General features: G+C 40.5%; 1 protein-coding gene and 1 non-coding gene across 3 annotated transcripts in view; both read left to right on the top strand.

Annotated features, from left to right (window-relative positions):
* Positions 1-26,744, top strand: part of hbs1l (HBS1-like translational GTPase) — a 167,034-nt gene that overhangs the window by 61,343 nt on the left and 78,947 nt on the right. The window lies entirely within an intron of this gene.
* LOC130075811 (U6 spliceosomal RNA) lies at positions 4,704-4,810 on the top strand. Its single transcript, XR_008805581.1, has one exon. It is a non-coding gene; the product is annotated as a U6 spliceosomal RNA (small nuclear RNA).

Below are 26,744 nucleotides of genomic sequence, written 5' to 3'. Positions count from 1 at the left end.
TCCACCCCTGGGGCAATCTGATCATAATCTAATATCTCTGACATCCAGATACTCTCCTGCGATCCGAAATCAGCCTATTGGCTATAAGACTGTGTGCGTGTGGTCAGATGATGCCTGTGAAAGGTTAAAAGGATGTTTTGAGTGTACAGACTGGTCAGTGTTTTTGGACGATGATGATTTGGACAGTATTTCTGACAAAGTCACCTGTTATATAAATTATTGTGTTGAGTCTGTCATTCCACGTAAACGAATTAAAATGTTTCCTAATAATAAACCATGGGTTACTAGGGAGGTTAAAGCAGCTATTAATAGGAAAAAAGCGGCTTTTTTTAATGGTGATAGGGATCAGATCAAAATTGCGCAAAAAGAATTGAAGAGAGTTATCAAACAGAGTAAGTTTAAATATAAGGAAAGTGTTGAAGAACAAATGTCTAATTGTAACACATGGGGTCTTTGGAATGGTTTGAAATCTCTTACTAGTTATGGAACCAAAAGTAACAGTGCTTGCTGGTCAGGACTGAATGTAAATGAGGTAAATACGTTTTTTGCAAGGTTTGATAATGTTGATTACTCTGCCTCTCATGATATGATTTTAGAATCTCTTGTACAGTGTGATAATGTGGACTGTAGTCCAGCAATTGTTATTAATGAAAATGATGTTCGTCAGCAGTTTAAGTGTCTTAAGACCAGAAAAGCAGCAGGCCCTGATGGTATTCACCCTCGTACTTTGAAAGTCTGTGCTGACCAGTTGTGCTCAGTTTTCCACTCAATTTTTTCTTTGTCCTTGTCTGCATCGAAAATACCAGATATGTGGAAAACATCGTGTCTTGTTCCCATTCCAAAACAGGGTAATGTGGGTCGTAGTTTAAATAATTTGAGACCCATTGCTTTGACGTCACAAATAATGAAATGTTTTGAGAGAATTATCCTTGGTTATCTGGGTAGACAGTTGTCAGTTTTTCATGATCCGTTACAGTTTGCATATCGAAAAGGTGTTGGAGTAGATGATGCCATACTTTTTATGTTGCATAATATTTATAATCATTTGGAAACAACTTCTAGCTCTGTTAGGATTATGTTTTTTGATTTTTCTAGTGCTTTTAACACAATTCAACCTCATGTTTTAGCTGATAAATTGCTGCGTTGTAACCTACATAGTAAAACTATTATGTGGGTATTGAATTATCTTATACGTCGACCCCAGTTTGTTAGGCTGGGTGATAAAATCTCTGACATTATTTTAACCAAAACAGGAGCCCCTCAAGGCACAGTTTTATCACCATTTCTTTTTTCTTTGTATACAGCTGACTACAGGCACACTAATTCATGTTGTATACAAAAGTTTTCAGATGATACTGCCCTTGTGGGTTTAATTAATCAAGGCAACGATGTGGACTATAGAAGAGAGGTTGAGTTATTTGTTGGATGGTGTGATGAAAATTTCCTAAAATTGAATGTAGAGAAGACTAAGGAGTTGATCATTGATTTCAGAAGGAATAAAGAAGTGATAGAACCAGTGAGTATTAACGGTAAGGAAGTAGAGATTGTTCAGTCTTATAAATATCTTGGTGTCCATTTGGACAGTAAACTGAACTGGAAGAAGAATAGTGAGGCTGTGTTTAAGAAGGCGCAATCAAGACTATTCTTTTTGAGGAAGTTGAGTTCTATTGGTGTAAGTAGGAAGCTTCTTTATGTTTTCTATCAGGGAATTGTAGCTAGTGTTTTATTTTATGCAGTGCTCTGTTGGGGATGTAGTATCACTGTAGATGATAAAAATAGGATTAATAAATTGATTAGAAAGGCTGGCTCAGTGATGGGCCTTAATCCTGACTCACTTGAGATCACTGTGGAAAAGAGAACAAGGGCAAAATTAAAAATAATTATGCGTAACAAAGGTCATCCACTACATTGTAATTTTAGTGGACTTAAAAGCTCATTTAGTGGAAGATTAATAATGCCTCGGTGTTCTACAGAGCGATTTAGAAGGTCTTTTACTCCGAATGCAGTTAGGTTGTTTAATGAAATTGTGTAATTTCTTGTATTGATTGTTGTTGTTTTCTGTCTTTGTTTGTTTGTGGTGTCTGTAATGTGCAAGGGTGGCGAATGAGTTTCCCCTTACAGGGATTAATAAAGTTTTCTTACTTACTTACTTACTCGATTATGCTTAATTCTGTCTCGGATATTTCTCCTAAAAAATAAGACATTTGTAGATATAATTACCGGTACATTGAGAGAATAAAAAGTAATGTAATGAAATAATTATATAATGAAATTGGGAGTTTAATGTTGAATTGAAATTTTGAGTTCAGTTTGAAATTTGTGACTTTTGATCTCATGTATTTGGAAGACGCATGCGAGATTAGGGCCTTTTTCTCAGGAGACAAAATTCCCATGTAATCTCACTAGTATCTCACTATAGTTGAGAAATAGTTGAGATTCACCATTGTGGTTTCATTAAACCACTTTGAGCTTTTACTGATTTTTTTTTTTAGAATAGTCTTAATATAAACACAATAGTGGTCAATTTCGTCATATAGTTTGATTGCATCTGTCATCCTTTGATGTTTTCCCTGATGAATTGAAAAAAGATAATTGTTGACATACAGTAAGAGGGTAAACCTCTAAAATGAATTTGTATGCTTTAGCTCAGATCATTTGGCTTTGAATTAACAACAAATGTTGAAGTTTGAACAGACTTTTGAAAAATAATGTTCATTTTTTCACCATTTAATCTCACTGATGTCTAGGAAAAAACTTTTAGATATTTAAAAAGATATTTTTCTTCTATATGGGTTTTTCTTTCTCAAGGCCTACTCATTACCGGTGAATTAATTTTACTACCATCAGTTTAGTGCAAAATATGAGATGAAATTCATATGACAGTTCCCATCACATGTTACTGACCTCCATCTGACCCAAACCATGATGACATGATCCATGTTAGGCATGAATGGTTAGAATTATCATTTAGATTATACTTTGATTGCGATCTGTCATCAAATGTTTCAGCCAGAACTGAAACTGAATTATCCCACGCAATTTAAGAGCAAAGATTTAGTCAGGTGACATGAAGACACTCGCAAACATTATGAAAATACACACTGTAAAAAAATTGCTGTAGTTATGCAGCTGTTTGCCAGTAACTTACTAGAGATTTAAATTGATGTATATTTACTGGCAACAGTTTGTTCAAAGTTAAATGAACATTAAACATTAACAAGTCGTTGTCTTTACAGAATAACATTATAAAATAACAATTTTCTGTTTTTTTTTTTCCTTCAGATTTTGGTTCCCAGAATGCTTTGCATGAGGCTGTTATTTTAGTTTTATTCTGTAAAGATAAAGACTTGTTAATGTTTAATGTTCATTTAACTTTGAACAAACTGTTGCCAGTAAATAACATCAATTTAAAACTACAGTAAGTTACTGGCAAGCAGCTGCCAGTAATACTGTAATTTCTACAGATTTTTTTTACAGTGCATCTAAATCCATCTATCACGGTTCTGCGTCATAGTGAATAAGCACAGCACTCTGATTCCAAACTCACTTACACACTTGTAATGAATGGATATTTGTCCTGGATGTGTAAACAATACAGGCAATTATGATTAAATGATAACGGCTTGTGCTTAAGAAGTTATTGCTGCAATTTAAAGAGTTTTTGATGCTTCAAAGAATATTCACAGAATGGGATGATGAGCTATGGAATAAACACATCATTTTCAAGGTCTCGCTAATAAATGCTCATGCAGAAATACAGGCAGACAGCTAGAACTCTCTGAATTGGTGGACAGTGACACACCTCCCTTAACATTCCCTTCACACACAGACACAAACCCACCCACTGCAAACACAAAGGTGACTGGCTGACCTTGTCCTAGATACCGAGTGCGTCATTGCTTTTATTTACATTTCACAATGGAGGGCCGCCCGTTTCCCCAATATTCAGAATATTCAGGTTTTCCATTGGCGCATTCTTAAATTATTGCATTTGACCTTCCCAATTTTAAATGTTTAGATGTGTTCTCATTAAATTTTTCTGCCTCTCCAATGCAACACTACACAATCAGTTATAGTCTGCTTTCGCCAGTTTAGAAACCCTGCTTTAAATGATTATTTTACCTATTTTCACTGGTTTGTAGATTACAGATGATCAAATGATAAGAATATGATTATGTGGCTAGAAATAAGAAGATTCAATTGTCTAAGGACAGTGAACCAAGTCCAAATGTTAGAAATAATCAGTGGAGATCACATTCCCTGTAGGGAAAAGTGCTAAAATGGCGAATCCTTTCTTTTTTTAATCATCCCAAAGTGAAGTTTTATTACATAAGAGTAGTTACAGTTCAGGCCTGTTTCATTTCATTATACAAAAATAGAAATGAATAAGATAATTGTAGACATACAGTAAGAATATTGTGGAATGTGGATTGCATAACTCGGACCATTTGGCTTTAAATTAGATGACAAATGTTTGAGTTATATTGAATTTTAAAAACATTAAGTTCATTTTGCTTACCTTTTGAGATATTAAAAAGATCTCATGTATAATATTTCTTTATTATTTTTTCTTAAGGCTTTTCTCACACATTGCCAGTTAACTGCGCTATTTTTTCAAGTATCAGTTGAGTAATAGCCACAGAACTGAAATACATAGATATTTTTGTGCTGGATGACATTTCTAAAAATGTCTTAGAAGCATTGTGCTTGCTTTTGCATCACATGTACCAATATTTAATCTGCACAGAGAAGATTAGTATGGCCCAGGGACAGGATGACACATAAATACATGGAGATATCAGATGTTCTGCAGCTAGTTGTGTTTGTGATTTGGGCTGCCAACACAAAGGTTAAAAGTTCAATCTCCAGGATGTCTGTACATGCAGTTGATGTGCGGATTTTACTTGCAAAAAACTTTTTTCTGCTCTTCTTTTGGTCTGGCTGACTGATTGAAAGCATGTTCGTTTTGCAGATGTGTCTGATAATGGACCCTGAGAGAGGCAGACATCTTGACTCCATTGCTGAAAGGGTGTGTTTAGGTGTGTTCGCAAAGGAGACGTCTTGATGCGGAAGACATCACAACTGCGTTTCCCCTGTGCGTGTGTATATGTTGTGTTACTGTCTCTTTCAGTCTATTATACTCCTTCCGCCTCAGACAGGCGTCTCTGTCAGGCATTCAGGGAGTGTATCAAGAGTGTGTGCGAGTCCATATGTCTGTGTATCTGTATTATTCAATGAGCATGCAACAGCTGATTTCCTGACCTGAACAAAGCGAAAGCAGCATTTCCTTGGATTCTACTCAGCCCACATTGTCCCTTCAACACACACAATGATAGCAGGTAAAAGAATATGACGTAGACACTGCAGGGAAGTTTTTTTTAAAGCATCCTGAAACCCCACAGACAAGGGAGAGAAAATGTACTTTTAAGTATTTTGCTGAAACATCATAGGCAATTAGACTGACATTGTATACAACGATTTTTTCTATTATTCTTATAGCATGATGAAGAAAGGACAAATCAAAGGATGAATTTACACAATGCATTCCAACCTAGAAAGAAAGAATCAACGAAGTAGTGAGTTGAATCTGATTTGGTTTTTTGAAACTTATTGTAAACTCTATTTTCAATAAAGTTATGTCACACTGTAAACCATAACATTCTCACTACCTAATGTATACGTTTTAATAAGTCGTTGGAACTATAACTTTTTTCCGAGCATGTCATGTACGGGGCTATGGAAGCAAATAAGAGACATAACTATTTGAAATTTAACAGCCACTGAATACTTAGTTTTGAAATATTTTATTTTGAAAAACATTTATCTGAATTTATTTGCTCTGAATTCACCCCTTTGAAATTATTTTACTTTGGAAACCATGTATCTGAATGTATTTGTTTCGAATTTACCGCTGAAATTTAAGTAGGCCTACGAAAATTCTTGATTTCCATTTTAAAAACCTGAATTTCGATTAATATGTTTGTGCTAACAAATTCAGATACAAAAAAAAAATCAACTTACAGAATTTCAGATAAAATAGATTCAGGTTGATCAAATTCGACTGCTCAAATTCAGATCTCAAATTCGACTGCTCAAATTCAGATCGAAAAATTCAAGTTAAATATTCACATGGTAACATCCGGGCTACCCAGGATAGGAAAAACAGCTGAGCTTGTGTAGAGACGGAGCGTATTTAGGCCACGCCCACAGCGGGGGGAAACAATCCAACCGTCTCCATTGACTTTGCATTGCGAGAGGCTGCCTCCTTATATAACAAAAGACAGAAAAATGCCTAAAAGCTGCTGTGTGACAAGGTGTACAGCAAACAAGCTAAAAAAAAACAACAACAACCAGAAATACATTTTTATAAGCTTCCGAACCGGAAAAGCCAGCCAAAGTAGTAGGCTACTGAGGCAATAAGACGTGAAGCATCAGCCGGAACTAAGAATGGGTAAATTGAATATATCTCCTCTTCTCAGGTTCACATAGGGTGCATGGTGAAATAAGCAATCGACATGGTTAAAATTATGAATGTTTTTTGTGTTTTTTTTTTTTTTTACAATATCATGTCGCGTTCCAGTGGGCGTAACGTTAGTTCTCAGAGTAGTTCGAGAAATAGTTGCGCTCTTTCTCAATTGATCCACTTTTATGTCCTGAAACAAACCGTTTTTGGGTCGACAGCTTATAAAAAATAATTTCTGGGTTATTTAGCTTGTTTGCTGTACACCTTGTCTCACAACAGCTTTTAGACATTGTTTTGTTTTTTGTTATAAGTCATAAATGACAAGGAGGCAGTCTCTCGGATTGTTTCCCCCCGGTGTGGGCGTGGCCTAAATACGCTCCGTCTCTACACAGGCTCAGCTGTTTTTCCTATCCTGGGTAGCCCGGATGTTACCATGTGAATATTTAACTTGAATTTTTCGATCTGAATTTGAGCAGTCGAATTTGAGATCTGAATTTGAGCAGTCGAATTTGATCAACCTGAATCTATTTTATCTGAAATTCTGTAAGTTGATTTTTTTTGTATCTGAATTTGTGAGCATTGAAAAATGTTCATCGAAATTCAGGTTTTTAAAATGGAAATCGACTCGGTTACTAACGTAACCTCGGTTCCCTGAGAGGAGGGAACGAGTATTGCGTAAGCTTACGCTATGGGAAAACTCCTTTTCTCGAGAAATATTGAAGTCTTTATGTAAAACGCATTGCAGCTGCACAGCATACAGCAATGAGCGAGGCAGCTCGGTCATTGGCTGTGCTGCGGCAACTTGCACGAACCAATGATGGGGCGACTCTGAACCCGCTTCCAATGAGCATGCTTCGCGCCCACGCGCGTCAGAGCCCGCCAAGATGGGCGTGGCCAAGGGCTATATATTGGGCGCCCCGTCGTCTGAGTTCTTTAGGTTCAATCGACTGAAGCAAACTGACCAAGCACAAGCACGGCAGATTACGCAATACTCGTTCCCTCCTCTCAGGGAACCGAGGTTACGTTAGTAACCGAGTCGTTCCCTTTCGAGAGGTTCCTCCTATTGCGTAAGCTTACGCTATGGGAACGCCATGTAAAACGCCGTGCGTGCTGACTTCGCTTCTATTAAGCCAGAGGCCGGTGCCTGAGCCTTTGAGCGAAGTAATTATCCAACGAGCCAGCCGAAGGCGGGCTTTATAAAAGGACAACGTGGAACGGCCCGATGGGCGTCCAGAGACACACACAAGCACATTTTTATGTACTGTCATGTATGAAAAATCCTCCACATCAGTTTCAAAGATGTGATTCTATGAGGGAGGAGACAATGCTCAGCATGTACACACCCCAGCCTATGCATAGTTAGACCGACAGTATGTTAGAGTGCAATGAGGGGACCTGTAGGTTATAAAACCTGATAAATGTGGACGGTGAGGCCCAGCCTGCAGCCGCACAAATATCTTGAATGGGTATCCCACTCGACCACGCCCACGAGGAGGCCATGCCTCTTGTAGAGTGAGCTCTGATGCCCAAGGGGCACTGAAGGCCCTTGGCTTCATAAGCCAGCGCTATAGCATCAACTATCCAGCGCGATATTCTTTGCTTTGACACAGCCAGACCTTTAGTGCGGCCGCCAAAGCATACGAACAACTGCTCTGTCTGTCTGAACAGGGCAGAACGTTCCAAATATACTCTGAGTGCCCTGACCGGGCAGAGTAAATTAGCGTCACTTTCGTCTGCTGGGGACGATAGCGCGGCCAAAGATATCACCTGTGCTCTGAAAGGAGTAGAGAGCACCTTAGGAATATACCCGTGTTTTGGCCTGAGGACAACCCTGCTGTCGTTAGGTCCAAACTCCAGGCAGGTAGCGCTTGATGACAGCGCGTGCAGGTCGCCCACTCTCTTGACCGAGGCGAGAGCCAGCAAGAGAGCAGTTTTGAGCGAGAGCTGTTTAAGGTGCACAGTTCGGAGGGGTTCGAACGGGGCACGCTTAAGTGCGTCCAGGACCGTGGCCAGGTCCCAAATCGGCACCGAGGGGGGGCGTGGGGGATTTATCCTCCTGGCGCCCCTCAGGAAACGAACAACTAGGTAGTATTTTCCTAGTGTGCGTCCTTCGACCGGTTCATGTGATGCCGCTATGGCAGCCACATATACTTTGAGCGTGGAGGGGGTGCGGCCTGCCTCCAACAGCTCTTGTAAGAAAACGAGCACACTCGGTACTTCGCATGTCTCAGGATTCAGGTTCCTGGATTTACACCAGTCACTGAACACCTTCCATTTCTGGGCATATAAGCGCCTCGTAGAGGGCGCTCGCGCCTCAGTGATGGTTCTCAACACTCGACTGGGGAGGTTCCCGGGAATCCGTTGAGGGGCCACGCATGGAGGGCCCACAGATCGGGGCGGGGATGGAGGATCATCCCGTTGGCCTGCCTGAGGAGATCTAGCCTCAGTGGAATCGGCCATGGGGCAGATTGCATCATCTGCATCAGTTCTGGAAACCACGTCTGGTTCTTCCAGAGTGGGGCTACCAGGAGCACTGCACATTTCTCCTCCCTGATCCGACTGATGACCTGAGGTAGCATCGCGACCGGAGGGAAGGCATACAGCGGGCGGCTCGGCCAGACTTGGGCGAGCGCGTCTGTGCTCTTTGAAAAGAAGAGAGGGCAGTGCGCATTTTCCTTGGAGGCAAAGAGGTCGACCTCTGCTCTGCCAAAGGTTTGCCATAACCACTGAATCGTCAGGGGGTGGAGAGACCATTCTCCTGGGAGAACTTTGTCTCTGGACAGCATGTCCGCTCCCTGGTTCAGAACGCCTGGCACATGCGCTGCTCTCAGCGAGCGCAGGTTGCGCTGGGACCATAGGAGGAGCTCCCTGGCCATCGAGTGCAGGGAGCTCGATCTGAGTCCACCCTGACGATTTATATGCGAGACTACCGTCATGTTGTCCGTTCGGACTAGAACGTGCTCGTCCTTCAGGTACGGGAGCAGGGCTCTGAGAGCCAAAGCGACCGCTTTCAATTCCAGACAGTTTATATGTAGGCGCTTCTTTTGACCACAAGCCGGAGACAGGCCTGCCCTCGTAAAGGGCCCCCCAGCCTATTTTGGAGGCATCTGTCGTGATCATTTTTCTCCTTGTGTTCACGCCCAAACTCACACCGGACTGATACCAGTCGACAGCTTTCCAGGGCGTCAGGGCTTTTATGCAGCCGTGATTTGCCCTGATTAAAAAGTGGCCTGAGCGCCACGCGTGAGTGGGGACACGGCTTTTGAGCCAGCGTTTGAGAGGACGCATGTGCAACAATCCTAGCTGGAGTACAGCTGATGCTGAGGCCATGAGACCGAGCATCCTCTGAAATCGCTTGACGGGGGCGCGCGCACCCGCTCTGAACGATGTTGCAAGGCGCCGGATAGTGAGCGCGCGCTCTGATGAGAGGCGCGCCGTCATCTGCACTGAGTCTAGCACTATTCCCAGAAAAGAAATATTCTGGCTGGGGGATAGCATGCTCTTTGCAAAATTGATTTTTAGACCCAGGCACTCTAGATGACTGATAATCCAAGACCTGTGTGTCACTAACTGGCTCTCTGATTGTGCTAGGATTAGCCAATCGTCGAGATAATTCAGTATTCGCACTCCCCGCTGTCTCAGGGGGGAAAGTGCTGCATCCATACATTTCGTAAATGTATGGGGTGCCAGTGACAGGCCGAATGGTAGTACTGTGTACTGGTATGACTGTCCCTCGAAAGCGAATCTCAGAAATGGCCTGTGATGAGGCGCTATTGGAATGTGAAAGTAAGCGTCTTTCAGATCCACTGACAGAAACCAATCCCCCGGGCGAACTTGCGCGAGGATATGCTTGGTTGTTAACATTCTGAACGAGCGAATCATTAAAGCTTTGTTCAGATGTCTGAGATCTAGAATGGGGCGGAGACCGCCATCCTTTTTCGGGACGAGAAAATAGAGGCTGTAAAAACCTGCCTCGCTCATAGAGGGAGGGACTGTCTCTATAGCGCCTTTCTCTATCAGTTTGAGCATCTCGGTGCGTAGAACATGTGAAACATCTTTTCTCACTTTCGTCTCTACCACTGCTGTGAAGCGGGGCGGTCTGCGAGCGAATTGAAGCGAGTAACCGTGTTTTATTATGTTCAAAACCCATTTCGGCATGTCGGGGATATTTTCCCAAGCTTTCGCTCGCACAGATATGGGCTGAATGCTGGCCGGGGGCGTGTCGCAGTGACGTATGGCTCCCGCCAGCGAATCGTTCTGTGTTAATACCGAGCTTACAGCTCTCAGCGGCGCGGGCGCGTGCTGAGCAGCTCTGTTGAATGCCGAGTGCAGGGGTGCGTGTGAGATTACAGGCACGCTCGCTGTAATGCTCACAGAGTGAGATGGGGAAATGTTTAACACTGTGTGTATAGTGCTTATGGGTTGGGGTGCATAGACTGTGGTAGGCACGCGCGCCACTTTCATAAAACTTCCCGCTCGTGGCGGGAGGTTTTTGGCCATATAAACAGTGTTTGTGAGTTGGGGTGCGTGCATAACAGCGGGCACACGCGCTACTCTTATACAACTTCCCGCTTTTACTGGGGAAGTGTTTATAACTGTGGGAACAGTGCTTATGTGTAGTGGTGCATACATGACAGTTGGCACACAATCTACATTTATGGGGCGTCCAGCCTGAGCTGGGAAAACATTTGGCACTGCGTTGAGAGTTTTGATATGTGGGAATGCGCACTTTGGTGTGGACACGTGACCCTTTAATGACACAGGCAGAAAATAGCTCTTTATGTGATTTCTGTGTGTCACCGTAAAAACGGTGTTTGTTTGCAGGTGGGCGAGCTGTGTGGCTGGCACATTGGCTGCTGTGTAGACATTTCCAGCCGCCTGTAAGGGGACTGGGTAATGCTTTAAACGTTTTGGAGAGAACGGTCCGACTCTTGCGAGACACGCGCTCTCCCTTTTCCTCCCTGTAGCTAGGAGGACTTACGAGGCTCTGGGTTCAGCACAATCCTGGGCCGAGGTCCCCGTCGCTCGGGCGGTTGCTTCCTGTTGGCAGAGCGCGAGCGGCGTCGAAAATCCGTTTCAGGTTTGGGCTGAGAGACGGGGGGCGCCGCCTTAGCTCGCTGCTGCTGAGGCGGCCGTTGGCGGCTCTGCGATGAGCTAGATCGCTTGGGCAGGAAGTGACGCATAGCCTGTGAGTCCTTACGGGCTTCGGTGAAGCGCTCGGCGAACTCCTTCACCGCTGGTCCAAACAGGCCGCTTTGGGAGATAGGCGCGTCGAGAAATGACGCCTTATCTGCATCCTTCATCTCTGTTAGAGTCAGCCACAGATGGCGCTCAAGGACAGTCAGGTTAGCCATAGCACGGCCGATGGATTGGGCGGTGGCTTTTGTAGCTCGCAGCGCTATGTCAGTGGCGCTGCGTAGGTCCTTAAATGCCTCAGGATCGGGTCCAGACTCGTCCATACTGCGGAGAAGTTTGGCTTGAAACACCTGGAGGACAGCCATAGAGTGAAGCGCTGATGCAGCTTGGCCGGCGGCGGCGTATGCGCGACCGGCGAGAGCTGAAGTAGACCGGCAAGGCTTCGAGGGATGAGAAGCTTTAGCTTTCCATCCAGCGTTGGAGGGTGGACACAGATGATTGGCCACAGCCTCCTCGAGGGGCGGAGTCCCCTCATAGCCTCTTTCTTTCGCGCCGTCCACAGAGGAGAGCGACAAAGAAAAAGAAGGTTTCAGGCGAGCGGAGTGCGGGGCTTTCCACGACTTCGTGAGTTCGTCGTGAACTTCCGGGAAGAAGGGGGAGGGTCTTTGTCGAGGGGCCTGTCGGCGCCCCTGCAGGAACCACTCGTCCAGTCGGCTGCGGGCGGGTTCTTCCGGGGAAGACCAATCGAGCCCGAGGTCTTCCACGGCCTTAGAGAGAATGCGGACGATCTCCGAGTCCATGCTGGAGCCCGCGCTCGTGCCCGCTGATGTCGATGGAGCGGGGTCGAAGGACGAGCCCGGCCAGTCGTCGGATGCAGCATCACAGGAAAAACTGTCATCCTTATCATCGTCATCCCCTGACGCGCTAAACGAGACGAGCCCCATCGCTCCGCTGGAGGGGTGCTGGTCCGCCTGTGTGAACTGGACTGGCGGCGGGGAGTCTTCGGGTGGTGGAGAAGAACGCGGGGATTGGCCCGGCGTGACATCACTGCAAACCGCGTGCTCCGGCGGCCTCTGTGAGCGGCGTTTTTTCTTTCGCGGCTCGACTAGAGGAGACGGCAGCACGGAAGAGGTGGGCTCTTTCGCGGTGAAAACGGCGAAGCGAGCGCGCAGCTCGGTGAGGCCCAGGGCGTCACACTCGGGACATCCGCCTCGAGTGAGGGCAGCCTCTGCGTGGTCCGGTCCCAGGCAGCGGGCGCAGATGATGTGACGATCCCCGTCCTGAAGAGGGCCTCGACACGAGGCGCAGGAAGGCATTTGAAACAACGCCTTGTTAAATTTGCTCTTTTAGAAAGTGTCGCGGGGGCGAACACTGATAGCTTTTGAAAGGATATTAGATGATGCGCGCCGGATGGCTTAGCAGAAGGGCGATCGAAGGCGGCTGAAGGCGCCGGCGTCCTCGAAGCAGTCCTGCTGTAGGCTTGTCGACGGCGGCGGCGAAAGACTCCAACAAATCCGGAGGATCCAGCGAAGAGAAGGTTCTTTGCTGAAGGAGATTAAATCTAAAGAACTCAGACGACGGGGCGCCCAATATATAGCCCTTGGCCATTCCCATCTTGGCGGGCTCTGACGCGCGTGGGCGCGAAGCACGCTCATTGGAAGCGGGTTCAGAGTCGCCCCGTCATTGGTTCGTGCAAGTTGCCGCAGCACAGCCAATGACCGAGCTGCCTCGCTCATTGCTGTATGCTGTGCAGCTGCAATGCGTTTTACATAAAGACTTCAATATTTCTCGAGAAAAGGAGTTTTCCCATAGCGTAAGCTTACGCAATAGGAGGAACCTCTCGAAATGGAACAAGAATTTTTATAGGCCTATTTAAATTTCAGAGGTAAATTCGAAACAAATAGATTCAGATACATGGTTTCCAAAGTAAAATAATTTCAAAGGGGTGAATTCAGAGCAAACAAATTCAGATAAATGTTTTTCTAAATAAAATATTTCAAAACTAAGTATTCAGTGGCTGTTAAATTTCAAATAGTTATGTCTCTTATTTGCTTCCATACGGGGCTCCGTATTTTCCGCCTGTCAATCATATTGCGCTTCACAGCAGGAGGTCCATATATGGTCAGCCCAGCCGGTAGCTGAGAGCGTGAGATTTCTCATCCGTCAAAAACGGCCTACACGGTGAAACGTAAGAAAAGAAAAAAATAATAATATAAAGAGACCAAAATGGGGCGTGAAACCAGATGCCGAACTCACTTTGCTTTTGCTAGACAGGTAAAACAAAAAAATAGCTGCTAACTTATCATGGAACTTTCGCCACAGCGACCGAGCGTGTGTATATAACTTCTACAATGACTGACATGGTTTGTAAACGTCATTAGAAAGTACACTATGGAGAAGTATTAGTGAGACTTGTTGTGTTTGTGTAGGACTCAATAACCACACCGTGTAGCTTCGTTTATGTTGCTTTTACTGAACTGCCGCTAACCTCACATTTGTTGACCCTTGCCGTAAGTCACTGCCGTGAGCCTTAAAGGCACAGTGCATAACATCAGAGTCCAACAGGAAACAATACTGAACGTTTTCAGACATAACAAGACTGACACAGGGCCAGTCAAAATTTCCCTATAATAAATAAATAATTACGAGCTAATTCTGTTTGAGTAAACAATATTTTAAATGTGAGTTAAGTCCAGTCCGCCTGTTACCTTTACTTGTTAAGTTCTCTCTAGAATTAGTTTCAATGATTTTCCCTGTCCAATTTTCCGAGTTCCGAGTTTCCAAGCCAAATATGTAGGCCTATGTTAACTTTTTTTAAGGCAATCATTTTGCACGCTTTTAAGTAAAACAAACCAATCCAATTTTACAGTGAAGACCGAAAGAAAGAAAGTTTGCCCCCGGAACTCTTTCTCCGGAAACTACCGAGAGTACAGAGTGTACCCATCACCAACACTGGTCATAGCCTTTTGTCATTAGTTTCCTCTGTAAACGGAGGTGGTTCTAGTGAACAAAAGAGACCAGTGAACAAAAGGCACTCTGTTCCACCCTAGTCAGCTGACCCATGAGCATGAGTGGGCATCTCAGAGCAAACGTCAATTTAGACTGGCACAAGCTCTTTAAAGCTCTCAAATGCTGCCCAACGACGCCCATCTGATGTTTGCTTTGCAAGCCTGTGATGGTTTTATTCTTTATATGCATGGTCTATGTGCTTTAATGTTTCCTGGTCTCTAGCAAGCCATATCAGCATGACACAGGAATTTTTACCTTTGTTTTGAAACTAACCTTCTCAGTCCCCGTATCTTAGTTTATGCTATCTACTTCCAAAATTCTTCATTGATCCTCAACTAATCATTAATTCAGTCTTTGTGCTTGTGTTGATTTTCAGTGCTTGGGTGTTTTGTGAATGCTGTGCGTCACTGGACCTCACAGAGATGTCATCTCCATTCAGATGTTGTTTTGGTTTCTGTGTTTGGATTTTACGTTATCACGTGAGCAAAGGCACATACTCAACACTACACAAAATGTACAGGAAAGCACGTGCTTGTCAGGTGTTTTCAAGGTTATTAGAGGTTAGAAATATAGGTAACCAATCACATATGATAGGCAGAGACAGATGTGTTGTTGGTTAGAAGAAAACAAGATTCTGCCGGTTGCTTTATTTGCTAATGAGGTTCATTATTACCCGGTTAGAAAAACATCAAAAGAACATCAAAAGAAAAATGTTAAAATATGAAATTATATTTTGTATGCCAAACAATGCCTAATTTAAGATTTCATTTTTTTTGCATTGTGGCACTTTTTTTATGACCACCTTTCTCCCCAAAATTGTCTGTACGTTAAATATATCTTATTTTCATTATGAAAATAATCAATAAACGCAGAAAAGTAAGAATAAATACATTAAAAAAAATTTTTTTGGAAACTTCTGTTTTAAGTCAGTGTAAATTATGGATTATTATATTATTTGTTGTACTTAATGAGATAAGAGATAAAAGGAATAATTAATTGTGCCTAGATAGGGTGGTTTGCATTACCGTATTATATATTTTTTCAACTTTAAGTGTGCTTAATTGTCTTGACTATAATGCCATAATGCCAAAAAGCTTAATGGTCCTAAAATAGACTTCATTGTCTTTATGCAAAATATATCTTTTTTTGATTTTGAGGTTAGTCATGACCTTTCAGGACATTTCTTTGTAAAATTCACCCCACCACTTAATGACCCATGAAGGTCTTTGACTCAAACATAGAAGCCTGACCTTGCATTTATGGGGTCATCAGAGCTCTCATAAATTTGCTAACAGACATTGAGCTGCCAGAGGCTGTTTTCCGGGATAATTCCCAGCATATTCCCTACAAAAAAGATACCAGGATAGTACATTGTACTGTCAATCTCTCTTTGCGTCAATAAATAATAACAATCTGTAAGTGAAAAAGACAGGAAAGAGAGATGGCAATGTTTGTGTTTTATGCTTACTATTGGATACATTCTGCTTGATGAAGTCTGCATTTGAGCTATTGTGTTTGCCATTTACATACACATTGTGAGTGTGTATACACTTGTGTATCTGCATTAAAATGGGGTTGAAATTTGCTGAGCGCACTGGGATTGAAAATCTAAGTAAAACCTGCAAATAAACAAAAATTGTAGGATTTGAAAAAAAATTACCAAATAAATGTTATCATATAAAATTATAAAGTTATGATGTTAAACTAGAAAAAAAAATCTGCTGATTTGTAATGAAAGAAAAAAAAGTGATACATTTAAAAAGTGGAAAAGAGAAGTATGTCTCTTTCCTGCGAAGCTGTGCATTGTGAGTAGAGTTGTGTGTGACTCTTGACCCTGAGCTGTGCTGTGCAGACGGCCGTCTCCAGCGCTTCTCAGCTACTTCCTGTCCACACACACCCCTCTTCCTGTCCATAGAGGGGAGCTATTTTAAAGCCAGTGAAGGCCTGGGATGGCCAAGAGGGGAGACACACTGACTGCTGACTGTGTGTGTGCGTGTGTGTGTGTGAGGAAGGATTCCATCAGCTTTCTGGCTTTGATGATTGAGGAAATCAGGAGAGGACAAGAACAATGATCTCACTGTTCTTCCTCAATCCACTTCTAATAAGGAAATATCCAATTTTGTAGACATAAATAAAAATGACTAATTATGAAAGTTCTTGCTAGTTTTTATGCTTCAAAATATTAATGAATGAAGTCAAGAAAAATGCAGTGAAGCATCAGAGACAACAAACATTTTGGACACAATAAAACCACACTGGCATGTTAGTGTCAACTACATAATGAATGTACCTTTTGACCAAAATATTAAACTGTGTACTTAGGAAAGGGCATTTTTAATGTCAGGTTGGGGTACAGTATGTTGTAATTTGGGCTTTACCGATTTTGCTGATTAGTTACAGTAGTTGTTGGCCAAAGCACTGATTTAATATTTTTACACTTTTAAGTATTTTGTGTTTACATGCCCCAATATTGTCACAAAATTTTTGTAAAATCAACTTGATCTTTTTTCCTAGGCATTAATGTTGTTGAACATGGCCAATAACTGTTTGTAGAGACTATAAGGCCAGTTTTCACACAGTTCATACAGATTTTCTTCTCTTCCTAGTAGTGGTTATATTTCGTAAAGTTGTGAAGAAGGCCAGAAGCGGTTCACATTCGCACCATCATGCTTTGCACACTTACAGAACAAACACTTTCATACATCACATGATCTTTTTGGAAAGTTCAGTCAGAAAGGAATGTACAGAATGGAGAAATTATGATCTAGTGTGATAAACGACACTGTCACTGTGTAAACTGGTGATTTCACAATGAAATACAAAGGGAAGTGCAGTGCATTGTGTAGATCTTTCTGAACAGGAAACAATGCAAGAGATTTGTAACTGCTCTCTTAACGTGTGAATAAGACTAATTGTCAGGGTATAAAGTTACTTTATGTTTCAGGAGTATGACTATGAAGTGAAATATGCAACACGATGGATAATTCATCTGAACATTTTTGGCACCCATATTACATTTAGACAGAAGAAAATGTATCTTAATTTTTGGAGAGAAAACTACATTTAATTTAGAACTTTTCACAATAAACATGTCTCCAGTGCAGTTTTACAGAGAATATAATGGTGACAAATCCTCATTGAGACAGCCAAAATACCACTTGTCTGCAGCAAAGAAAAATCTCCCTACAGTTAAAACAGACTTTTTACACAGAAAAATAAGCAGAAGCATAGCAAAATATATATACAAATAAGAACTGTAACCCTAAAGCAAACACACATGGACAATAGACATATCATTACAATGTAAGATGAAATGTTTCATCATGTCCAACGCTTTCTACATCAATGTTGACACACACAAATATTTTGACAAGAGAGAGGCAGTGACCTTGCTGTTGTGTAATATGGTTGTGGAGAGAGGATTGCTTTTCTAGTGGTCTAAGAGGCCATTGGCCGTCAATGCAGACTAAATCATGGGCACTACTAGAGTGCATAAAAGTGATGCTAGAATCAGAAATGCCAAGGGTAAGTAGAAGGGAAAACTAAGTAAAAGAATAGCACAAAGCTTCATTTTGGAAAGATTAATTAGAGCAGAATCTCCAAGATTGAATTGAGATACTCATACATATCATATGCCACATTCTACTAGCATCAGATAAAGGAGATGCTGATTGTCAGTCTTACATAAGCCAGGCCGAGAGATAAAGAGGACAGCCTGTCTCCTCCTGCCTCACAGGCCTCAGGGCAGAGGGAACCGGCTGACTTACCGTCTCTCCAGCCTCCTTAACAAGCACAGCATCCCACCCCCCCAAACGCAGGTTATGTGAGGATCTTTACCAGCAATGATTCACAGCACTAATTCTTCTGTTTTTAGGATCAGCATTAAGCCCTGAATGTCTGGCACTTGATGTGATATTAGAATTGAAATGTCTTACCATTATTTTTGTTTATTTTACTATCTTATTTTGTTTATACAGATGATATTCTGCAGATTAAAATATCAGAAGGCTGCAGAAAAAGAAAAAACAGAGGAGCAAGGGAAAAAGAAAAGAAAAGAAGGTTGAAGAACTAGAACAGTCATTAGATACCTGTTGGTGATTTTTTTTTATGAATTGTTTGTGCTGCTGCTGTGTTGAATAAATGTCAGAGATGTGGTGTTTCACGCAGATCAAATTTATTTTTAGATTTGCTTTTGGTCCGAGAGTCCCCAAACACACATATATACAATTGCTGTTGAAAACCGGGGCTAAGAATTGAGAAAGTACATTGCAATGGGCCATTTTTATAGATCATATGCTTTTTGGACTGAATGATGGTCATTAAAAATGTCATATTATTTCTCTTTATCAAACATCCAAAGAGATGGCAGCGAGCTCAGCTATAGTTAAAGCCAAAAAAATATAAATTTTCATTATTTACTCGACCTCATTTCATTCCAAACAAGAATTCATAGTGAACACAGTTGTGAAGTTTCACAAAAGTGGTCTATATAATGATGTTTGATGTTGATGATGTATTTGAGAGCTCATGCTCATTTTATTGAAAAATAAAAAAATATTTTTTTCTTCTTTTCTTTAAAAAATTCTCTTTTATGTTTTCCACAGCTTAACTAACAATGTATGGCTTTGTAACGGCATAAGGTTGAGTAAATAATGACATAAATTTCATATTTGCCTGAACTATTCCTTCAATAATTGTTGAATGTACTTCAGTGTAGTTCTCCACTGTAGAAAAGTTGACTGTTTTACTGTCCCACGAGAGGTGGATGCTGTTGCTGGGATATTGTTGCCTGGATACCATTGTTTCCATGTGTGGCCTGTATCTTTCCGTGGTCAGATGAGACTTCTAGTTGTGATGTCAAGTTGCAGCCAATCAGCATGCAGGATGAGCTGAAGAGTGCTTATGCAAGAGGTAAGAACATACAGCGCGCATACAAATGAACTTGGTGTGCACACAGTCTAAATACTGATCGGCTGACACACACACACACACACACACACACACACACACACACACACACACACACATAACAGTGCTGCACTGAATTAGAAATGTTTCATTTTCACCTGGAACAAAAGAATGAAATTAACTAATTAACTTTCGTTCATACAAACCTTTACTTCTAATTATGTGTTTGTGTGTGGATGAGAGAAATTTGACTCACATCTTCATTAGCACATGAATAACCATTCAAGCCTTTAACACACTTCAGTCACTCACTATAAACAAACAACTCACAAGCTCAAAGCCGTGCCATCTTGGAAAACGTACAATGCACTTCCCATCCCCCAAACCCCCTGAAAAAACTGACAACACTCCCAACGTCACTAACTGCTTTCATTTTAGCTGTTATAGTGAGCCAAAAAGAGCCCAACGAGATTATTTACAGTATCTGGTTTGGGTGATCTGATTAGAAGTGGATTTCATGTGATACAGATATAAATGGGGTCCAATGTGTCTTGTGATTTATCACTCAAACCACATTTGAGAGAGTCAGGGTGTTGTTTTCTCCCTTTTTTCTCACTGCAGAATATGTCCTATATGGTGAGGGCAATTGTAAAGGGACCTTAGGCCTGTAAAGCCTTGTAAATCCTGTCCTGATGAAGTTCTGCAGCCTGAAGCTGGAAGTCCGGATGGGAGCAAGGAGTCAACTGCACCGGATCTTCACTGATGCTGAAGGAAATTCATGAGTCATCCTGCTGGACCTCTTCATCAGCTGACATCCCTTTCTGATGGACTGGGTGATAAAAGAAGATGATTTTTGTGAAGTATGTATACAATGTTTTGCACACACTGTGAAAAGAAAGTTTTAAAAAGTAAGATTTTTTTTAAAGAAATGAATAGGCTACTTTTATTCAGCAAGGATGCATAAAATCTATTACAAGTGACGGTAAAGACTTTTACATTGTTACAAAAGATTTCTATTTATATTAATCAAAGAATCCTGAAAAAAAAAAGTATTAGTTTCCACAAAAATATTAAGCTGAACAACTGTTTCAAGGATCATGTGACACTGAAGACTAAAGTAATGGCTGCTAAAAAATGTGCTTTGAAATCACACAAATAAATTACATTTTAATCAAATTAAAACGTTTTTTTTTAAATAGTAATATTTCACAATATTACTGGTTTTACTGTATTGATCAAATACATGCAGCATAAGAGACTTCTTTCATTAAAACATTAAAAAATCTTATCGACCTCAAACTTGGAAATATATTACTAAAGAAATGACTAGAAATCACTTTTTTAAACTTCAGTTTCAGTTCTATTATTGGCACATGATGTTGGTAAACTGTTTCTGCAAACAAAATATTATTAGATATTTAGACTTCAACTTTTTACGCCACATTTCAAGCCAGAGTCTGATGAAGAGCTTGTGGCTTGAAATGAAACTCTTTGGTGAGAAAGTGAATCAATATTTTTTGAGAGCAACATCATGTTTTAATTTTGCCTATATGTTTTTATTGTGTACCTGTAATAGAATTTTTGGTTGTGTGTGCTTCACTGCATTTCGTCAGAATTACTCAAATGGAACAATGCATAGAGTATAAAACTCGTGCACACATTCAAATTAGCACATTCACACAAATTCAAATTCAAACACACATTCAGACCATGCTCAAGCATGAAGGAAGTTAGATCAGAAAAGAGTAAATGTCTGAGTGTGTGTGTGTGTTGAAGGTCATTTTGAAGGGCAGTTGAATGTTATCAGTGCTGGTTCTAATGCCAGGAAGACTTTCTTGAGTTATGTAACATGTTACAATGGCATTCCACTCACTGGACAATAAATTGACCACTAAGGCTTCTGGAAACAATGAAGGGTGTGTGTGTGTGTGTGTGTGTGTACGTACTGTGTAATGTGTATGCATGTGTGATATCCTCTACATTCTTAACCTGATGCCATAGAACTGCAGCAGTTAAGTGAAACTAGGTTAAGATGCCACTTCGGGCTGTCTGCAAAATCTACAGATCTGACAGGTTTGTCGTGCATGCCTGTGCTGTGCCTGTGTGTGGAAGCGAGCAAGTTGTTGAGAAGATGTTCACTTCTATCATTCTTTGTGTCATTAACGTTCTCATTAGCTATTCTCATTATTGAGCGGTTTAGCATTTCGGATAAAGCCGCCTGTGGAACGGCTGAATTGGGGGTGACTTTGGACCAATCAGCTGTGAGAGTGAGGTGTGTTTCTCTTTTTTTTCCAACAGTGAGAATCCAGGCCAAGTCCTTTGGGATCTCTCTGCACATATCCAATTCACTTTAACACAAGCCTTCCTTTCTGTTCTGTCTCAAATTTAATGTTTTCATCTCTCTGACTCATCTCTCTCTCTCTCTCCTTCTCTTTTCCTTTCAATCGTGGTTAAATATTCTCTTTGTCTTGTCTGGGTTTCGAGTGACTCCTTGTCATTAGCTGTAAGTAAGTGGAGGCATTTTCACAAATGAGGGATGAAACGTGCTTGTGTCCAGCTCTGGTCCCCTTCCAGTCAACTGCCGCTATCTAGTTTACTAGAGTTGCACATTCACTGCATACATAGTACTATCAATATCACATTGACAATCATTTTGTCTTGTTTTCCAATAAAAATCCAACAGGATAAATGTATGAGAAGTAAAATTGGGTTAGATATTAAAGGAATAGTTCACCCAAAAATGTCCAAGTTACTTTTTCTTCCATACAATAAAAGTGGATGGGAACCAGGGAACTATTCCCTCCTATTGATTCTACTTGCTTTATGCATAACTCTCCCGAAAGGTACAGTATTAATTGTGAACATGTTTTCATCATACAATATACCAGGCTTATTTATATATGGTTTTTCTTTAATATTGAAAATAGAATAATTATTTAAAATATACAATATAAATGTAAAATATAATTATATAAATTATAAATTAAATTATTTAAATTGTAATATTTGTAAAAAAAAAAAAAAACATATTTATTTATAAATTATATACTTTTTTTTATATAATCTTTATATTGGCTAAACCTTTATATATAAATGAAGTTGGAATAATGATTTACCAAAAGACAGAGCTAAACTGTGACAAGAGCTTAATATAAACTACCAAAATAATCAGATTCTCCTCACTATATCCCTGCTGCTTAAAAACATTCATAGTTTCTTTCCTTCCTTATTTCTGTCTTATCTCCCCCTATCTCATGCTTTGACCTTTTCAGAAATGCTGAGCAGTTTAGGGACACAGATGATACACACATGCCCTGAGTGCTGGGTATGTGTGTGTGTGTGTGTGTGTGTGTGTGTGTGTGAGTTGGTTTATGTGATTTATGAGGACACAAATTTGTATAATGACATGTGTATTACACTGGTATTACAACTTATGGGTGGTTTATGAGGACATTTCAAAAGTCCTCATAAATCAAATGGCTTAAAAAACATAAAAAACAATGTTTTATTAAAAAATTAAAAATGCTGCATGTCTCCTGTGATGGGTAGGTTTAGGGATAGGGGCAGTGTAGGGGGATAGAATATATAGTTTTTACGGTATAAAAACCATTACGCCTATGGAGAGTCCTCATAATGCTGTTGCACCAACATGTGTGTGTGTGTGTGTGTGTGTGTGTGTGTGTGTGTGTGTGTGTGTGTGTGTGTGTGTGTGTGTGTGTGTGTGTGAGAGAGAGAGAGTGTCTGTGAGCAGCATATGTCTATAACTTAACCTCATGTCATATTTGACACGGTCACTTTCACGGTCTTAAGCATGAAATGCATTCAAACACACTAGCACACTGATGCCGTGCATCCAGTCTGTTGTTGTGTCAGCCAGGGCATAATCAATCTGTCCCTCAATCATTCTCTCCACGTGCAGAGAATGTGAAAGCACATATACAATCCTCCCACTGCTCACTGAGACAAAACAGATGTTGCACATATGCTGTCATTTAAGCCAGTCCCATTCAAAATGGGTTTTAATGAGTGTAAATGGAATGAGGTTGTAAATTTATGTTTGGGAGGAGCATCTAGTCTTGCATGTAATACAAAGGCAAGTTATGTATACAGTTTTCACAAGAAATATTTAGACAAGCTTAAAAATGCCTTGGAGAACAATTTATCAAACCAAGTGGCATGTGCAAACAAACTTTTCTAGAACTTACTACTTTTTCCAAAGATGGGCAGTGTAGGAAGACCAAACACACAGTTTTTAAATGTATGAGCTGAGGCAATAATCAAACGCATTCTAGTGAATCGTTTCATTTGGACAATCCAATTTTTAATGCACTACTGTTTGGGGTAGGTATGTTTTTGAAAGAAGTCTGTTCTATACTCACCAAGGCTGCATTTATTTGATCAAAAATATAGTAAAAACAGTAAAAAACTAAAAACAGTTTTCTACTTGAATAAATTTTGAAATGTAATTTATGCTTGTGATGCAAAGCTGAATTTTCAGCATCATTACCCCAGTCTTCAGAGTCACATGGTTCTTATAATATATTTATCTGGTGCCGAAAAAAACATTTCATATTATTGTCAATGTTGTAAACAGTTTTGCTGCTTAATATTTTTGTGGTTGTTTTTTCAGGATTCTTTGATGAATTGAAGGTTCAGCATTGATTTGAAATAGAAATCTTTTGTAACACTATACATGTCTTTACTGTTACTTTTTGGTCAATTTAATGGGTCCTTGGTAAATACAAGTATTTTTTAATTTTTCTTAAATCACTGACTCCAAACATTCAATCGGTAGTGTATATAGCATTACAAAAGTCCTAATCAATCTAATGAATCTGTGTGGTCGGACAGTCCATTGGAAAGTCTCATTGTAGTGAGTATTGTTTCATAATTGATATTGTTCATTCATTCTTATACCTCATTCTTATTGTGCCTGCATGCATACAGCTCTGATTAAATTATAAATTAGGCCTATTTAATTGGATACTTTTATGTTTATTTGTAAAAACATTGCCCCATTAAGCAATTTCTCCTTTACCATCCTTAAAGATTATATGAGCATAAAATGTGTACTTGTGAAAGTTGGTTCTCCGATATACACCTCTAATTCACAGACACAAACACACACTGTTTTCACGGATGCCCCTGTCAAAACATCATGATATGTCTCTGCTTTTTTCACTCCCACACTTATCACGTTCTCGCCGCAGAAGTCTGAGGAACACTGAATCCTGGGAGATTCAGAATCCAAATGACTCATCATTTTTGAAAATCTGACACACATACTGACTGTTCAGCTAAAGATGACGGTGGAATCGGTTTTTTATCTCGCTAGTTGCTCTATACCACATTTTGCAATTGTCTTCTATAAAAAAAGTGCATATTATGGTTTGGAGATTACATTTCCTATTTACCTCCTGTCAGTGGCCTTGAATGTCACTCGTTGCAGCCATTTTTATCCTACACACAAGCGCACACACACACACGCTTAGTACCAAGATAGCAATGCATCAGTCATAGCTACTCCACCTGTCAATCTTCCATGCTTGCCATCTCTCCATCTCTCTCTCTCTCTATTTCTCTCAGTCTGAGTGGTATATTGGCACTAACTTTTTAAATGGAAGACTGAAGCAAAATTGTACATCTCTCTCTTTTGTATTCATAATTGTGGCAATCTATCTGATTTAATACACCCCCGTCTGTCTGGCCTGATTTCATGTTATGCATGTTACATCTCAGGTTTGGTCAAATGTGAGATTTCACGCTCTCACGTGTAACTTATTCTGTTTGGCTCTGAAGCATCATCAGCACGTGAGGGGAAAGAAGCTATTCTGAGAGAGAAAAAAGAAAAGAGAGAGAAACTGTGTCCCCAAAGATATATTGCCTTCCCTGTAGCATAGAGAGAGATGAGCAGAGAGTCATGTTTATTTTATAAGGCTCACACTCTCTCTTTTATGTGTGCGTGTGTGTTTGTGTGAGAGAGAGAGTGTAACTTTGAAAAGGAGCTGAGCGTTTGGAAGGAGAGGAGAGAAGAGGGCAGATGATGTTGTTGGTATCGTGGTGCCTGTGTTTTTTTTGGACTGTGGTACTAATGCTCCAACAGCAATCTTATCTTTTCCACTAAACACAACTCAAATTACACTTCACACTCACGGATACGGCAGAGGATGACTCAACATTTATGTGAGGAAGAGGTGAATATTTATCTCTACAAAATATTAAGCAGCACAAAATTGATGATGATAATGACTGATTTCTGAAGGATCATGGGACACAGAAGACTGGAGTAATGGCTGATTACCTTGATTTAAAAAAAATCTTTTTTTTAATAATATTTCACAATATTACAGTTTTTTACTGTATTTTTGATCAGCCGTGGAGAGCACAAGAGACTTCTTTCCAAAAGACGGATTTTATTTTTTGAAAGACCTCAAACTTTGACACTTTAGTACATGAAACAACTGAAAACTGAGCAATAAAATGTTCTCTAAATGAATTTCAAAATTACTTTCCATTTAGACACATTCACACCACAGTTTCCTATTTACATTTTCTCTCTTCTGATGCTCTGTAAAGTTTTGAACTTCAGATTTGTATCCTTTGACTAACAACTTGAGACTAGGGAGCTACAAAATAATACAACTACAAAGCCACAAGAGAGAGAAATGGAGGTTCTGTGTCAATTTATATCAAAATTATGAGTTTTAATGTCTTATCTTGCATACTTACAGGAAGAAAAACATTCTGGTTGTACACTGTGTGCCTGACAGTTGGCCAGTGTGTTGATGATGAATAAACTACTCTATAAATAATAGATGCCCTCTGCTGCTCTGCGCTTTGATTACTAAATATATGCATACAGATATCGATTTATTAAAGGTACAATCCAAAAGCCATGATATTTGCTTTATGCAAAAAGTTTATCTGCATGCATTTCGATGGGTGAAGTTGACCCGGAATGTGTCCAAATTTAATAACAGGAATAATCCAGCCTTATATGTTGGTGTCCAGTGACATACTCATTCTTATATAATGTGGAGCAGCTGTTTCTCAAAACAACACATCAGGAACTTATATCTGTGACTTACGGATATTTGAAATAGCTCATCTTTTGTACATTTTCATATTTCACAGAGCGACTGATTATATCAGACAGATTATATGAGACTCCTTTCACTGCTGATGCAACCAGTCTTACTATGAAAAATGAAGAGAGTGAGCCATGAAA

The sequence above is a fragment of the Rhinichthys klamathensis genome, unplaced genomic scaffold (assembly GCF_029890125.1).
Source record: "Rhinichthys klamathensis goyatoka isolate OS25496 unplaced genomic scaffold, OSU_Roscu_1.1 h1tg000020l_1, whole genome shotgun sequence".
NCBI lineage: Eukaryota > Metazoa > Chordata > Actinopteri > Cypriniformes > Leuciscidae > Rhinichthys > Rhinichthys klamathensis.
This window is presented reverse-complemented; position numbering and strand designations above follow the sequence as displayed.